General features: G+C 40.8%; 1 protein-coding gene across 3 annotated transcripts in view; it reads left to right on the forward strand.

Annotated features, from left to right (window-relative positions):
* The window catches only part of fbxw7 (F-box and WD repeat domain containing 7), a 361,222-nt gene that overhangs the window by 90,791 nt on the left and 253,011 nt on the right, over positions 1–17,420 (forward strand). The window lies entirely within an intron of this gene.

The following is a 17,420-nucleotide window of genomic DNA, read 5'->3' on the forward strand; positions in this document are numbered from 1 at the left end:
AAATTAATTGAAACATCATTTGATAAGCAAGCATGTTCAGGGTTATGGGTAGAAAGGCACTAAGTAAATCATTCATTAGGAGAGCTGGTGTAGACATGATAGGTCAAATGGACTCATCCTCCACTCAAACAATTCTGAGATTCTATGCCTGGGTTGAGTGCAGCTCCAACAACACAGCTTGATGTCATCCATGAAAAAATAGCCCACTTAATAGGTACCCCATCCATCACCTTAAACATTTACTCCCTCTAGCATTGATGCACAATTACAGCAGTGTGTACCATCTACAAGATGCACTACAGCAATTGACTAAGCCTCCTACAGTATGTTTTAAACTAACAACCCCTCATGATTTAAAGGACGAAGGCAGCTAATGCATGGAAGCACTGCCACCTGCAGTTTCATCTCCAAGGCCTACACCATCCTGACTTGGAACTATATTGATGTTACTTCGTGTTTAACAGCATTGTGGACATACCTACACCTCGTGGATTGAAATGGTTCAAGAAGCCTGCTCACCACTTGCTTCCCAAGGGCAATTAGGGCTGGCTTGCCTTGTCACTGACATCCACATCCTTAGAGCAAATTTAAAAAAAATACTTCTTGCTGGACTTCATTTCCTCCTCCCAATTTCTCTTTTCTGTCATATCAGCTCATATGATTACCAGTAGAGATGGTGATTACCTTTTTTCATCTGATGGTGATTCTCCTCTACCACAGTTAAGAATTCATAGACAAATTCTCATTCGCAAATGTCCCCCCCTCCACCCTTCACCCCACCCCACCTAGGACATCCCTTGTCCTCACACTAGGGGAGGGGGATCACCTGCAGTCGATAGAGACTGCATCTTCCATCATTTCCGCCACCTCCACTGTGACCCCTCCATCAAAAAACATATCTTCTCTCTCAGCATTTCCAATGGATCATTCATTCAAAAGCACCTGTTCAATCTTTAAATGTCTCCATTGACTACTTGTTTTCTTGCACTTTCCTATGCAGATATTGAGATGCAACATCTGCCCAAAGATGCATCCTCATGCCATTGTCCAGGCCCTAACCTGTCTTGAGTGAAACAATCTACATATCCTCCTTCAATTGAATATATAAAAACGTTGCACGCTGTAGCCTCTTTTACAGTGGATAGGTGATCACTTTGCTTAACACCTTCATTCGGTTCAGAAGTGCACCTTTCACAAGTACAACTCAATGGCTTGCCATTTCAATTTTCAATCCTACTCCCACCTCTGTCATTGGCCTTCATTGTTCCAGTGAAACTGAGCCGAAATTCGGCGAACAACACCTTGCTTTTTGGTTAGCCCTTTGCCACCCTTGCCTTCTTTGTGACTTTAACAACTTCACACCTCAACTGAATGTTCCATTTTCTCTTCAGTGCAGCTAATGCAGGAAGTGTGTGCTGTTATTCCTGGAGAATGTGGTATTTGGGGATGGCAGAGTGCTGTCCAGTTTTTCATGTTTCTCTTTCTATATATAGCTCTTCAGATTAGTGCCTTGTATAGAATCATGGGATAGCTACAGCAAAGGAGTCCTTCAAGGAGTTTCTACAAAGACAAGTTAGCTAGTTCCTCTTCACCCAATGGAACCCTCCAAATGTTCTCTCTTCAGGTGCTTATCAAATTTCCTTGAGTTGAGGCCAGCATATTGTTTAGTTCTTGAGTTATCTCATTATGCTGCCTTTTAATTTTTGCTAACATCATGTCTATCTTCATCTCCTGATTCATTTCAGATTATTTTCCAGCGTGCATACATTTTTTTCTTCCTTCCACTTTGTATTTTTCAGAAATACTTTTTCTAATATCTCTGTCTTAAGAAAAGATTTAAGACTTGAAACATGGACTGCAGTTTTTCTATAGATTTTGCCTGATCAGCTGAGTGTTTCCAGCTTTTTTTTCCACTAGGTGCTGATTCAATTGAAGGCTACGTGATCCCTACAATTGAGTTCTATGCCAGCTTTCTCAGTATAATAGAGTTCTTTGCAATGCAGCAATACTGATAAATCCTTTTGAAAACCTGAAGGAAAAGATCTGTGGAGGGTTTTTTAAAATTCTGTCTACAGAGCAATTTTGTTGGAAGTTTTTTTTGTATAATACAACTCAGATGGTGAGATAAAACCAAATGAAAAGAAAACAACTGTGCTAGTTGTACGTGGTGTTGTCATTTTGTTATAAATGTCCTGTTGTACCAGAATCAATGATACATTCTATATATTGTTGCATGATTCACTGTACTCTGTATAATAAACCCTATAATTCTTTCATGTACTACTAAGGTTCCAGTTGCCTTTTCTTGCAGATTACCATATCACAAGAAAATGGTGAAATAACGGAGTATTGAAAATCAAATTTCTCAAATGATTAAGGGTTACTTTGGCATGATGGTATCAACCTAAACCATGTGTGTTTATCTGTTTATTTGCTTTTGCTAATTTTGACAAATCAGGGATTAGTTGAATTACTATTAGGCTTATGGTAGCCCATTATTTTAATAAGTGTTCTGAATGTTGAAAGATGTGCAACAAAGGAAGCTTTTGTTCCCTACAAATTTTATCTTGACGTGTCAAAACTGTGATAGCCACAAGTTTAATTTACTTTCTATATTTTTTGGCTTTTTTTTAATAGTCTCTTTCTTTTCAATACAAATGAGGCTATCTATTCAGCTTGCCAAGAATTTTTGTTGTTGTCTGTAAGCTAACTAATCAATCAAGTAATACATTATTCTTTTCTAATTCAGTTTTCCCATGCAGATCAACATCATCAGCTGAGAGGTTGCCCAAGAGCAGCAAGGGTTGCTTGCATATTATATTGTTACACATGAGGTCTCATTCTGTATTGTCTCTTGAGAGCATAGCCAAGATTAGAAATGTATGGTGGTAGTGAGACTGGTGTAAATGTGTCTGATCACTGGCAAAATGTGGTGAAATACCTTTTGTTTGTTCATACAGTTTGTAGTGAAGCTTTAAACATGCCTTCCTTTTGTTGGTATTCTTTTCAATATAAGGGAAAGCTGGCCCTAATTGTACAGTTTACAGATAGTCATTTTGACCTATTTCCTTATTTTGCATTAACTTAGTTTTCTTGCACTGCAGGATTGTTGGAGCAGGCCTTGAAATCATTGCATAGTAATTGTAAATGTTGCTTTGTGTTGGGAGTGCCATTGTTGTCATTTTTGTTCTGTCTTTGTGCTTACCCAAGTTCTCTAAGTTATCTGAATATATAAATTAGGTTGATGAAGCTGCATTTTTGATTGGAGTCCAATTTAGACATATAAAAAAATACATGTAGATGAATTGGCAAAATAGATGTTTTTGTAAGGTGTTGCAGAAGTTTTGTATATACATTATCTTGCCAGGATTGCAACTAAAAAGGGAAGCATTCAAATGAACGTACATATTTTATTTGAAACTTGTCCAAATTTCGTTACTGCTAGCAAGGAAATTTAATGCAGAAAGATCAAGTTAAGGTTTTGCCTTGTTTCTTGTCCTGCCTCATTGTGATTTTGTTCTTTTATCCTCAATCACTGTAATAACAGTCTCCTGATTCTTAAGCTATGTAACATATAGGTTACTGTGCACCTGTAAAATTTGATGCTTGCCTACAATATGGAAATTATCATTACTATTACTTACGTGGCGAAAAACTGCAGCAGGCGACGGTGCAGAGGGACCTCAGGGTCCTTGTGCATGAGTCGCAAAAACCCAGCCTGCAGGTGCAGCAGGTGGTCAGGAAGGCGAATGGGATGCTGGCCTTCATAGCGAGGGGGATTGAATATAAAAGTAGGGAGGTCTTGCTGCAGCTGTGTAGGGCATTGGTGAGGCCGCAGCTGGAGTACTGTGTGCAGTTTTGGTTGCCGTACTTAACGCAAAGATATTTTGGCCTTGGAAGGAGTGCAGAGGAGGTTTACTAGGCTGATACCGGAGTTGAGGGGGTTGAACTATGAGGAGAGGCTGAATAAACTAGGCTTGTACTCGTTAGAGTTTAGAAGAATGAGGGGAGATCTCATTGAGACATATAAGATGATGAACGGGATGGATAGGATAGAAGTGGAGAGACTCTTCCCGCTCAGAAAGGACAGTAGGACTAGGGGGCACAGCCTCAAGATAAAGGGGGGGGGGGCGGTTTAGAACGGAGTTGAGGAGGAACTTCTTCACTCAAAGGGTGGTGAATCTCTGGAATTCTCTGCCCGTTGAAGTGGTGGAGGCTGCCTCGCTAAGTATTTTTAAGACGCGGGTTGATGGGTTTTTGATAAGCGAGGGGATTAAGGGTTATGGGGAGAGGGCGGGAATGTGGAACTGAGCCACGACAGATCAGCCATGATCTTATTGAATGGCGGGGCAGGCTCGAAGGGCTAGATGGCCTACTCCTGCTCCTATTTCTTATGTTCTTATGTTCTTATGTGCACTAATGTCATAGTTGAGCACATAACCCATTCTTTATCTTTCACTTCCACGTACCAGGCAAGTGATTGCAGTTGTCACCCATACCAGTGACAGATTTTGCCCTGCACCACCTCTAATAACACGGCTCATTGATCACCACAGAATGCTGTCAAATGCTGCCTGTATTTACTTTGGTTGAGTTCATCATCAGCCAGTGGCAAAACTTCTGTATATTGTGGTTGGAAGTTATAGTAGCAATATCACAACTCAGCATTTCAGTTTTTTGTGTATGACTTGGTCTGAGTCTGGCTAGACCACAGAAGTTGAAAGAACAAAATAACATTTTTCCTTCCTGATTTATTTTTAACTAACATCTAAATCAATTTCCAAGTTTCATTGCTGGTAATTTGGCATACTTGCCAGAAGTTCTGCTGCAGATTGGCATAGGACAAATAAGGTTAGATAAATGAATGAGTGGCTAGTCTGGGGGAAGTGGGTTCCATTTCGTGGGGCACTGACACCTGTGCTGGGGAAAGTGGGATCTATACATTTGGGATGCTCTCTACCTGGACCATGGTTGGACTGAAGTTCTAGTGAGCTGTATAACTAGGGAATTAGAACTGAATAGTAGGGCACAGGATCAAATTTGGAAAGATGTGGCCTACCAGAAAGAGGCAAGGCAAGTGAGGAAGTTAGTATGGGAAATGATAAATAGGCAGTGACAAGAAGGGGCAAAGAGTGCAAATTAAGAATAAATCAGATGAGGCTGGATGTGACAAAAATAATAAAAGGGCAAAACTAAAGGCTCTGCACCTAAATGCACATAGCATTTGAACAAAACAGATGAACTCAATGCAAAAAGAAATTAATAAATATGATCTTATAGCTATTATAGAGACATGGCTACAAGATGACATAAATTGGGACCTCAATATTGAATGGTATGTGACATTTGAGAAGGACAAGACGGTAAGGAATGGTGGAGGGGTGGCTGTATTAATTAATGATGGTATTAGCATAATAGGGATGATTTAAGTTTAGGAAATCAGCGTGTAGAAGCAGTTTGGATTGAGATGAGAGATGAGAAATGACAAACCCAAGTCGTCACTTAAGAGTGATGAGACAAGGCCCCCTCATTGTAACTACGCAGTAGCACATTGTATAAAAGAGATGATGGCAACTGATCAGACTGTCATGGAAAATGTTAATCTACGTAAATATATATGACCAGGAAGCAGGCTTTACTGGATCTGTTATTGTGCAATGAGGTAGCATAAATTGATAACCACATAGTGAAGGCACCCCCAGACAGCAGTGATCATAATATGATTGAATTTTGCATTCAATTTAAGGGAGAAGAGTGCATCCAATACTAGTATTTTAAACTTAAATAAGGGTAATTATGATAGTGTGAAAGCGTAGTTAGCTAAAATGAACTGGCAAATGTGCTTGGGGATAGACCAGTAGAGGTTCAGTGTCAGACATATCAAGGAATATTTCAGAATATACAGAAAATACACATTTCAATGACAGAAAAATTCCAAGGGTCCTGTCATTCATGGTTAACAGTAAAGATGAGTAAAGTTGAATGGTAGGTCAAAAAATTGGAAAGAATAAGGAACATCAAAGAATGACAAAAAGATTGAGGAAGGGAAAGATAGAGTATGAGAAAAAGATAGAATCATAGAATCCTACCGTGCAGAAGGAGGCCACTTGGCCCATCGAGTCTGCACCGACCACAATCCCACCCAGGTCCTATCCCCACAGCCCCATGCATTTACCCTAGCTAGCCCCCCTGATACTAAGGGGAAATTTAGCATGGCCAATCCACCTAACCTGCACATCTTTGGATTGTGGGAGGAAACCAGAGCACCTGGAGGAAACGCATGCAGACACAGGAAGAATGTGCAAACTCCACACAGACAGTGATCCAAACAGAGAAAAACTTGATTGGTAATATAAAGATGGATAGCAAGAGTTCTATAGATATTTAAATAGAGAAAAAAATAACACAGTGCAACTGGGAAATGAATCGTGGAAAATAGGGCTATGGCAGATGAATTAAACAGGTACTTTGCACTGATTTTCATTATAAAGGGTCCAAGTAACATGCCAGAAATATTTGTAAATCAGGAAATGGAAAGGAGGGAGGAAATCGGGGAAAATTATCATAATCAGGAAAGTCGTATAGCAAATTGTTGAGGCTGACAAATCCCTGAGTCCAGATGAATTACTTCTTCCAAGATTTTGAAAGAAATGGCTAATGAGATAATTGGTGCATTGGTTTGATTTTTCAAAATTCCCTGGATTCGATTAGGGTCCATTAGATTGTAAAATAAGAAATGTAACTCCTTTCTTAAAAAAGGGAGGGAGATGGAAAGTAGGAAATTACAGGTCAGTCAGCTTAATGTTTGTCATAGGGAAAACGTTAGAAGCCATAGCAGGCCACTTGGAAAATAATCAGGCAGTCAGGCAAAGTCAACATGATTTTGTGAAAGAGAAATCATTTTTAACCAACTTATTGGAATTCTTTTGAAGATGTAGGGTGAATGTTGGTCCTTTATAGGATGAGAAAGGGGACCTAGTGGTAGGGGATGAGGATATGGCTAAGGTATTGAATAACTTTTTTGTTTCTGTCTTCACAGAGGAGGACGTGAATTATTTGCCAGGTGTTAGCGATGGAAAGGTGGTAGGACTGGAGGGTCTTAATGACATTACTGTTACTAGAGAGGCGGTGCTCGACAGACTGGAGGGGCTGATTGTGGACAAGTCCCCAGGACCAGATGGAATGCCTCCGAGGGTTCTGAAAGAAATGGCGGAGGTGATAGTGGATGCCTTGGTGGTTATTTTCCAGACGTCGCTGGATTGTCTAGGGCGGTGGATAGAGGAGAGCCGGTGGATGTGGTCTTTCTAGATTTTCAGAAGGCGTTTGACAAAGTACCTCACAAGAGGTTATTGCAGAAGGTCGAGGGATATGGAGTTGGGGGTAGGGTGTTAGCGTGGATAGAGGATTGGTTGTCAAATAGGAGGCAGAGAGTGGGGGTCAACGGGTGCTATTCAGATTGGCGGATGGTGACTAGTGGAGTGCCCCAGGGGTCGGTGCTGGGGCCTCAGCTTTTTACCATTTATATAGATGATCTGGAGGAGGGAACCGAGTGTAGGGTGTCGAAATTTGCTGATGACACCAAGATTGGGGGAACGGCAAATTGTGCGGAGGGTGTGGAGAGTCTGCAGAAGGATCTAGATAGGCTGGGCGAATGGGCCAGGAAATGGCAAATGGAATTTAATGTTGGCAAGTGTGAGGTGGTCCACTTTGGTAGGAAGAATGGTAGGAAGGACTATTACTTACGGGGCGAAAAACTGCAGCAGGCGACGGTGCAGAGGGACCTCGGGGTCCTTGTGCATGAGTCGCAAAAACCCAGCTTGCAGGTGCAGCAGGTGGTCAGGAAGGCGAATGGGATGCTGGCCTTCATAGCGAGGGGGATTGAATATAAAAGTAGGGAGGTCTTGCTGCAGCTGTATAGGGCATTGGTGAGGCCGCAGCTGGAGTACTGTGTGCAGTTTTGGGCGCCGCACCTGCGCAAAGATATTTTGGCCTTGGAGGGAGTGCAGAGGAGGTTTACTAGGCTGATACCGGAGTTGAGGGGGTTGAGCTATGAGGAGAGGCTGAATAAACTAGGCTTGTACTCATTAGAGTTTAGAAGAATGAGGGGAGATCTCATTGAGACGTATAAGATGATGAATGGGATGGATAGGATAGAGGTGGAGAGACTCTTCCCGCTCAAAAAAGACAGTAGGACTAGGGGGCACAGCCTCAAGATAAAAGGGGGGCGGTTTAGAACGGAGTTGAGGAGAAACTTCTTCACTCAAAGGGTGGTGAATCTCTGGAATTCTCTGCCCGTTGAAGTGGTGGAGGCTGCCTCGCTAAATATTTTTAAGACGCGGGTTGATGGGTTTTTGATAAGAGAGGGGATTAAGGGTTATGGGGAGAGGGCGGGAAAGTGGAACTGAGCAGCGACAGATCAGCCATGATCTTATTGAATGGCGGGGCAGGCTCGAAGGGCTAGATGGCCTACTCCTGCTCCTATTTCTTATGTTATGTTCTTATGTCATGTGCTGAGGATAAAAGGGAGCTATTGGATGTACTGTACATAATTTTCTAGAAGGCATTTGATACGGTGCCACATCAAAGATTATTGTGGAAAATAAAAGTGTAGGTGTAACTTTGCCATGTATTGAAGATTGGCGAACTAACAGAAAAGAGAGTTAGCATAAATTATTCTTTTTCTCGTTGGCAGGATGTGGCGAGTGGTGTCACAGCAGGGTCCATTTGGGGCCTCGAGTTTATGTAAGTGACTTGCATGAAGGACTGGAAGTATGGTTGCTAAATTTGTTGACAACACAAAGATAGATATGGAAGTATGTTGTGAAGAGGATGAATGGAGGCTACAAAGGGACATAGATTAAGTGAGTGGGCCAAAATGTGGTAAGTGGAGTATAATGTGAACAAATGTGAAATTGTCCATTTTGGCAGGATGAATAAAAAGGATCTTATTATCTAAATAGTGAGCGATTGAAGAGCTCTAAGATGCAGAGGGATCTTGATGCCCTCATGCATGAATCACAAATAGATAATGTACAGATATAGCAAGTAATTAGGAAAGCCAATGGAATGTTATCATTTATTGTGAGGGGAATTGATTACAGAAGTAGGAAGGTAATGTTTCAGTTGTACAGGGCATTGGTGAGACCTCATTTGGAGTATTATGAACAGTATTTATCTCCTTGTTTAAGGAAAGATGTAAATGAGTTAAAAGCAGTTCAGAAAAGGTTTACCAGGTCTGGGCAGGTTGTCTAATGAGGTTTGGAGAGGTTAGGTTTGTATCCAGCAGAGCTTAAAAGAGTAAGAAGCAACTTGTTTGAAACCTTTGAGACTGAGGGGTATTGGCAGATTCAATACTACTTCTTGTTGGAGAATCTTGATTAAGGGGTCTCTCATTTAAGATGGAAATTAGGAGATTTTCTGAAGGCCATGAATCTGTGGATTTCTTTCTCAAAAAAGGTAGTGGAAGCAGACTCTTTAAATATTTTTAAGGCAGAGCCTGATAAATTATTGATTAACAAAAGCATGAAAGGTTAAGAGGTTAGGAATGTGGGGTCTGAGGTTGCAGTAAGATCATAGCTCTCTCTGTGCGTGTGTCTCTCCCCCTGTCTCTGTGCGTGTGTCTCTCCCCCTGTCTCTGTGCGTGTGTCTCTCCCCCTGTCTCTGTGCGTGTGTCTCTCCCCCTGTCTCTGTGCGTGTGTCTCTCCCCCTGTCTCTGTGCGTGTGTCTCTCCCCCTGTCTCTGTGCGTGTGTCTCTCCCCCTGTCTCTGTGCGTGTGTCTCTCCCCCTGTCTCTGTGCGTGTGTCTCTCCCCCTGTCTCTGTGCGTGTGTCTCTCCCCCTCGGGCCCACGCGCCCGCACCCCTCCCTCTCCCTGTCACCCCTCCCCCATTCATCCCAGCTCTGTTTTACTGGCGAAATCAGCTTTGTGGCAGAAAGGGCACAGAGCCGATTTCAATATAAGTAACTTCATTAGCATGTCATTAGTGAGCCCTGGACCTTATTGTCCAGGCTCTCTTGCCCTTTACCTTCTCAGTGGTCGAGATTCTTTCCAGCGAGAATTGCAAATGATCTCCACCAGCGGGACACCAGATGTGATGGCCTTGCTGGGGGGATCAGAAGCTATTGAAGCCTACAGTCCAATGCCAGCATCGCCACATCATGATGGCCCTCACAGGTCAGGGGCATGGCTGGACAGTGCCCATGGTGGGAGGAGGAAAAGGGAACTCTGCCGGGGTGGGTGGGAGGGAACTCTGCACCCTGCTGGGGTGGCGATTGGAGTGGAGGGAGATTCCCCCTCGTTTTCTTGCTTGTTCAACACTTGGTTTTTTTTTGGAAAGATCTTGGTGTCTGACTTTCCCATTGTTAAGATAGTTTCACTTGTATTTTCTGCATCAACGGTGGAAACCTGTCCTCGAACATGTCGTTGCCTGAGAATTGTCTGTATTGGGGCAGTGAGATGCTTTGGAACTTGAAGCAAAAGACAGCATTGATGGATGCTCAGTATATTGAGGGGAAAAATACCATTGCATTCTGAAGATTCGTGCAATAAGTTGATAGATGTGCTGCATTTTGTGTTGTTTCTTTACTGTTCTTACTTAAAAAGAGACTTTATCTGTTGGCTGTTTGGTATGATTGCAAGAATTCTGCATTTTACGTAAAAGGTCAAAGGAAAATTTAAATGTTTATACACCCTTCAATTTGTATACATAGTAAAATATCAATTTTTTATAGTTGTGTGGAATGTTGATCTGACCATGTTCTTCAGAAATATTGCCTTAAACCAACTGGAACCTGTTCAAAAATTGAAAAACTGTAAAAGTTTAATTCCGTACCTACCTGCTTAAAATTCAACTTCATTTCTTTAGGATGTGTGCATGTCAGATTCATAATTGGTACTGAAGTATGATCTGTGATACTATAATTAATAAGTATTAGATCAGATAATGCATCAATGCGGAATAAATACTGAAATATAACATTTATTATATATATATATATTTGATTTCTTTCTTTCTGACAGTCTGTCTGAAACAGTTCCTTTCATTGCATTCCAATCTGAAGTTTTAGGTAAGCTTCTGAGTATTGTTGTTACGAATGATTTTGGCTGTACAGTATCTAAAAATAAAATTGTAGCTACGTTTTATACAGTGAGGCTACTATTGATTCTGAAGACTAAGTTAAATGCAACATTGAAAAAATGCTTTTGTAATAGTCCAGCTTTTGTTCACTTTCTTTCATTGTTTTATTAATTGATCACGTAAATTATCTAAACATGTTTGAACTATTAATTGCATCACATATGATGGTTGTGCATCTACTGATTTATTTTCAAACCAACAATGCCTATAAAGTATTTAAATTATTTTTAAACCGTTTATGGGGCATTTGCCACCGAAGACATGATTCATCAGGCAGTCCGCCATAATATTTTGTTGTATAATCCAAAAACTAATGTGATTTTGCTAGCAGTGCGTGGTAAAAAAGGGAAATGACCTGAATCTAGTCCAAAAAGATTGACCTCCAAGTTCTGTTACATTGCTTGGCAGACTTCTGCAGATGGAGTTGCCAAGCAGCAGGATTGTGCTTCGCTCAAATTAAGTCTGCTCAATTAACCCTTGATGTGCTAGATATTACCTCTGGCAGCTTTCAAGGTTCTCAATATTTTGGTTGCAACTGCTGTGAAGAGAATGTTTTTGCAAACCGTTTGATCATGCAGTACATGCCTACCTTTGTTCCCGTCTGATTCTAGGGATCACTGGATAGAGTAGGACTGCTGCATGATTTGATTTCCGCTTTGGGGCCTGTCTGACACCACTTGCCCTTGTTCCAGTTCAGATTACTGGTTTCTGCACTTCAGTTCTGTGGTCATTCCATGTGTGTTCACTGAGTTATAGGGAACCTGGTTTTACTGATTGGTTTAAAGGTATTCAGAAGAAATGTGAGAATTGCTGTATGGACTGTCACTTGATGAATAATCCTATTTTTCGAAAGCCACATGTAAGCCAGAGCAGGTAAGGATGGTAGATTTCCTTCCTTAAAAGGAAACTAGTGAACTAGATGTGTTTTTACAACAATTGGTTACAATTTTATAGTCACTATTATATGCCAGAAAGTTGGTTCAAAAGCTTGCAGTAAAAGAAATGCTGGAAATACTCAGGATGTGGAGACACCGGCGTTGGACTGGGATAAACACAGTAAGAGGTCTCGCAGCACCAAGTTAAAGTCTAACAGGTTTATTTGGGAGCACAAGCCACTAGCTTTCAGAGCGCTGCTCCTTCATCGTGTGAGTTCTGTTCACAAACAGGGCATATAAAGACACAAACTCAATTTACAAAATAATGGTTGGAGTGAGTTGATTACCTGTAAAGACTCGCAGTCTCTGAAAACTAAAGTAAGAGGGAAGCCAAAACATGAAAAAAAGAAAATGAGACAGAGATTATGCTTTGAATTTGTTCAATTCAGTGCTGACTCCAGAAGGCTCCAAAGTGTTTGATCAAAAGATGAGATGCTGTTCCTTAGCTTCACTGGAATAGTACAGTAGGCCGAGGGTAGAAGTTTCAGCATGAGAACATGGTCGGGAATTAAAACAGCAGGTCATTAGAAGCTGGTACTCAGGCTAGTAGACTGAATGAAAGTATTCTGCAAAATGGTCACCCAACCTGTGTTTGGTCTCCCCAGTGTAGTGAAGATTGCACTGAGAGTTGTGAGTATATTACATTAAATTGAAAGATATACTTGTAAATCATTACTTTAGCTGAGTAAATGTTTGGGGTCTTGGATAGTAAGAAGAGAGAGAGATAAAAGGTGCTTTGAATGGAATGTGCTGTGGAAAGCAGATGGGCTGTAGGTATGAATGAGGAGTGCCACAAGGATTTATGGAGGGAATGCTGAAAAAGGAGGGAAGAGGAAGATATTTGGGGTGGCACCATGCTGGAGGTGATGGAAGTGGTAGAAAATGATTTATTGAATATGGGGGCTGGTGGGGTGGAATGTGAAAGCAAATGGGAATCCTGTTGTGGGAGGGAGGAGAGAGCAAAAGTGTGGGAAATGAGTCCAATACAATTGAGGTTAAGGAAAAGAAGTCATATTAAAAGAATGATGCGGAAAGCTGCAACACTGGAACAGATGTGATGGAGAAACTTGGAGAATGGAATCCTTACAGGTTGTAGGATGTGGGGAAATGTAGTCAAGATTGCTGGCCATGGACTTATAATGAATGTTTGTTGTTTGTTCATCCCCAGAAATGGAGACATAATTTGAGGAAGAATCAGAGCAACCATGAGAAAGTAAGAGAACGGTGGAAATTGGAAGCAGTGTAAAAACCGGGTTCCAGGTTGGACAAAGCAGGAAACTGCACTGAAACAGTCATCAGTGTACTGAAAAAAGAGTAGGAGGAGGGAACCTGAGTAGGACTGGAACAAGGAATATGCCTCATATTCCACAAAAAGAGAGGCATGACTAGGACCCATGCAGATATCCACACCTATTATTGGAAGATATAAGATTAATTAAACAAAAAGTTGTTCAATGAGTTCAGCTAGGCAGAGGAAGATGGAAGTTGATGGAAACTGGTTGGGTTCCCATTCAGGGAAGAAACAAAGGGCCCTCAAACTGTCCTCGTTTGGATTGGATGAGGAAGAGGTTGGATGTTCATGGTGAAGCTGGTGATTGTTTGGGTTCAGAAATTGAAAATTGTTAGTAATGAAGGGAATCAGAAGAATCATCAATGAAGGTAGGGAGAAACTGGACGAAGGGAGAAAATAAGAGTTAATAAGATGAAATCAGTTCATTGGGATAGAAACAGGAAAAAGTCTTTCAGAGCAGCCCTGTTTGTGGACCTCGTGAAGAAGGTAGATGTGGGCCATGTAGGGTCGGCAGACTGAGGTGAGAAGCCAAGGAGAGAAGATCTCCTGAGCGACAAGATCAGTGACTGTCCTGGAAACAATGGTTTGATGTTCAGGGTCATAAGCCAGGGGAACAAATGTAGAATACTTCTTAAAAGGCGTGAAATTTATAAATCTTCATGCACAGAGAGACTTGTACAATGAATATAAAATTAGTATATAGGTAATAGCAGTTAATTAGGAAGACAGATTGCATGTTGTCCTGTATTGGAGTGGATTGCAGTACAAGAAAAAGGAAGTCTTGTTACAAATGTTGCAGGGTTTTGGGAAAACACCTGGAAAACAATGCACAGTTTTGGACTCCATATCTAAGGAAGGATATACTTGCATTGGAAATGGTACAGCCAAGGTTCATTAGATTTGTTCCTGGGACTAGAGGGTTATTTTATGTTGAGAGGCTGAGTAAATTGGAGCTATTCTCTCTGGAGTTTAAAAGAATAGGAAATGATCTCTTTGAAACATACAAGATTCAACACAGTGACACAGTGGTTAGCACTGCTTCCTCACAGTACCAGGGACCTGGGTTTAATTGTGGCCTCGGGTCACTGCCTATGTGGAGTTTGCACTTTCTCCCCATGTCTGAGTGGGTTTCCTTCCACATTCCAAAGATGTTAATTAGGTTGGCCATGCTAAATTGCCCCTTAGTGTCAGGAGGTTAGCAGGGTAAATACGTGGGGTTATGGGGATAGGGCCTGGGTGGGATTGTTGTCTGTGCAGGCCCGATGAGCCGAACAGCTTCTTTCTGTAGAGAGTGTGTGATTCTGAAAGGCTTGATAGGATAGATGCAGAGGTGATTTTTCTCTTGCCTGGAGACCCAATCAGACTTGCACAATCTCAAGGCTAGGGCTTGATCATTTCAGACTGAGGTGAGGAGAAATTTCTTCTCGCAAAGTATTGTGGATCTTCGGAATTTTCTACTCCAAAGGCTTCTGGTTCTCCATTTTTGGTTATACAGCACTGAGATAAACAGATATTTAGGGTCTCGAGGAATCTAGGGATGTGGAGATCAGGCAAGGAGTTGAAGCATATGATTGAACATGATCAGATTGAATGACAGAAGCAGGGTCAGTGGACTGTATAGTATATTCCTATTGCTTATGTTCTTGAGCTCTTCTGAGCTTGACTTTCATTATGGAGGCAGTCTGCTATTAAAGTGACCATATCCCAGCTTGAGGTGCTGCTTTTATAAGGAGGATGGGTAAAAAATGAGTGTAGCACAGTTTCAATTGAAAAGAATGTGATTTTGATATAGGGCTGCTATAAATCCTTCCATCTCAAACCATTTGAAACTTATTTTGAGTCATCTAAGCATGTAGATGGCGTTCAGTTATACCCTGCAGGAGAATTATCAATGAACAAAATCCCATAGATTGGCATTTGTTTCATTTTGAATGCTGATCAGATGATATCTGAGCCGGGAAGGTTGGTGCCAGTAGACTATCCCAGCTGGTACTGAATTTTCTTGGCTCAGTTGTGTCCTGATTAGCTTCTAAGAATGGAGAACCTGCCAAAAAGTGGAATATCTTGTAGATTTTCTTGTTGACATTCCTGTAACTGAAATTAGTGGAGCAGCTCAATGTGGAGAAAAGGGAGGGGGTGGGGTGGCTTAAAGAAATAATGAAGATAAAAATGAATGCCTCAGCAGATATCGTTCACTTCAATTGATTATTTTGAGGCAAATGATTTTATGAGAGGGACAAGACACCTTAAGTTATCTTTTGTATCCATGTCAGATGGATGCTATATGTTTCTCCCAGCTGAGGAAGGCTATACTATAAAATTGCCCATAATGTAGTGAGTTGAGTTGGTTTAATTTATTCAGCAGTGTTTTAAGGTACAATTTGTTTGTAAAATGGGAAGGAATTGTGCTACAATAAGGAATGCTCTTTGGAGCTCATTTACTGTACATTTTTAACTATGAACTTCATCTCAATATTATTCCTACCCTAGGCATGCAGCTAGATACAAAAGGAAAAGATGCTTTACTATCCGAGCATTATCATTACAAATAATATTTTATACTGATGTGCTTTTGCACCCCCACTTAGATTTTTGTTTATTTTTAGCGCAAATCTAACTCAATGATGTGGATTCAAATCCACTTTACAGCTGACCCCTTTGTGTCACATTTGTCACTGCATTATAATTACTTAAATGCCTCCATTTGTGATTGGATATATTGTTCACACACGTGCTGTGGATTTCTAGTTTTGCATCTTCTGTCAACACCATTTGTGAAAGCACTGCATTGATCAATAGTGAATTATGGGACTGACGTTGGCCAGAAACACAGATTTATGTAACTACTTCAGTGCTGCTTTACTGTTACTAGTGATTTGATACTTTCAAATGAGGCCCTATTTATGTAGAAAAAAAATCACTGCTGTTTTTAAGGGTATTTCTGTATGACAATATGGTCGTGGAGCTTTTGTAAATGCTCTTTAAAATAGGTTGATTTCCTATGAAGCACATCAGTCCTGCTGTAATGTAGCTAAAATGCATTTGTAGCAAAAATTGCCAGAATACCTGAAAACCTCCAAATACATGTATGCCTGCTGTTAATGAACATTTTCTGGGAGCTGCTGTCAATTTAGGCTATATGTTTTTCTTTAGCATTGCACAGTGGCTGCTTGAATGTGATGTTGCATAGATGTGCTAGGTGTTCTGTTCTGGGAGGTGGTTTGCAGTAATGAAGCTGGTGACCAGAATCATATAAAATTAGCAATTTTTCCCTCAAATTTTACATTACATCACAGGTATGTGTTTTGATAAAATTAATTGAATCACAGCTAAGACATCTGATTCGTGTCTGCAGATTAAGGCATAGAATTCTAGGCAACATACAGTCAGCATACTAGCAAAAGGTTAAATCATTTTCCTCTTTATATTCACACTGTTAGTGTGGTGTTTTAAATAGATGGAGTAAAGGTGCCATTTGCAGTTTATTGAAAGCAGGCTGAATCTTGGTTTTGGAGAGAGGTAAAGACAGTGCTGGAAATTGGCCTGAGGACAAAGTTGCATGTTTTTAGTGCTTTTGCTATTTGGGCTACTGTTCACTAGAATGCAGTGTTTTTAAACAATGTTTGCCTTTAAACTGAGATAACCACTATATAAGCTTAATCATAATATTACTAAAATAACTATGATGGGTTTCTGTTGTAACAGAGCTTTAAGGAGTTCTGCATGGAGAGCACTAGTTATTTAAAATCAGGTTATCTACAGAGTAATCGGGTTAAGTGTCTGAGGCGAGATGAAGGCTCTAGCTGTTGTGAATTTCTAGGGTGGGGTGAAAGAATCACTTGAAACCTGAACAACATTGATTTGTGTGACCTATTGTTAAAAGACAGTTTAAAAGATCTCTGTGTAAGCTTTTCTTTTTTAATGTGTTCATGCATTCTGAGTAATTTCAATGAGCTGTGTACAGAGTAAATTTGATTAGTTGTGAATTGTAACTTATTAATTGCAAAGTAGCCATGTAACTAGGTTTGTTTTATTGAAGGTTAATTTTTTTTGTTGAA

The sequence above is a fragment of the Carcharhinus amblyrhynchos genome, chromosome 1 (genome assembly GCF_965287045.1).
Source record: "Carcharhinus amblyrhynchos chromosome 1, sCarAmb.v2.hapA, whole genome shotgun sequence".
NCBI lineage: Eukaryota > Metazoa > Chordata > Chondrichthyes > Carcharhiniformes > Carcharhinidae > Carcharhinus > Carcharhinus amblyrhynchos.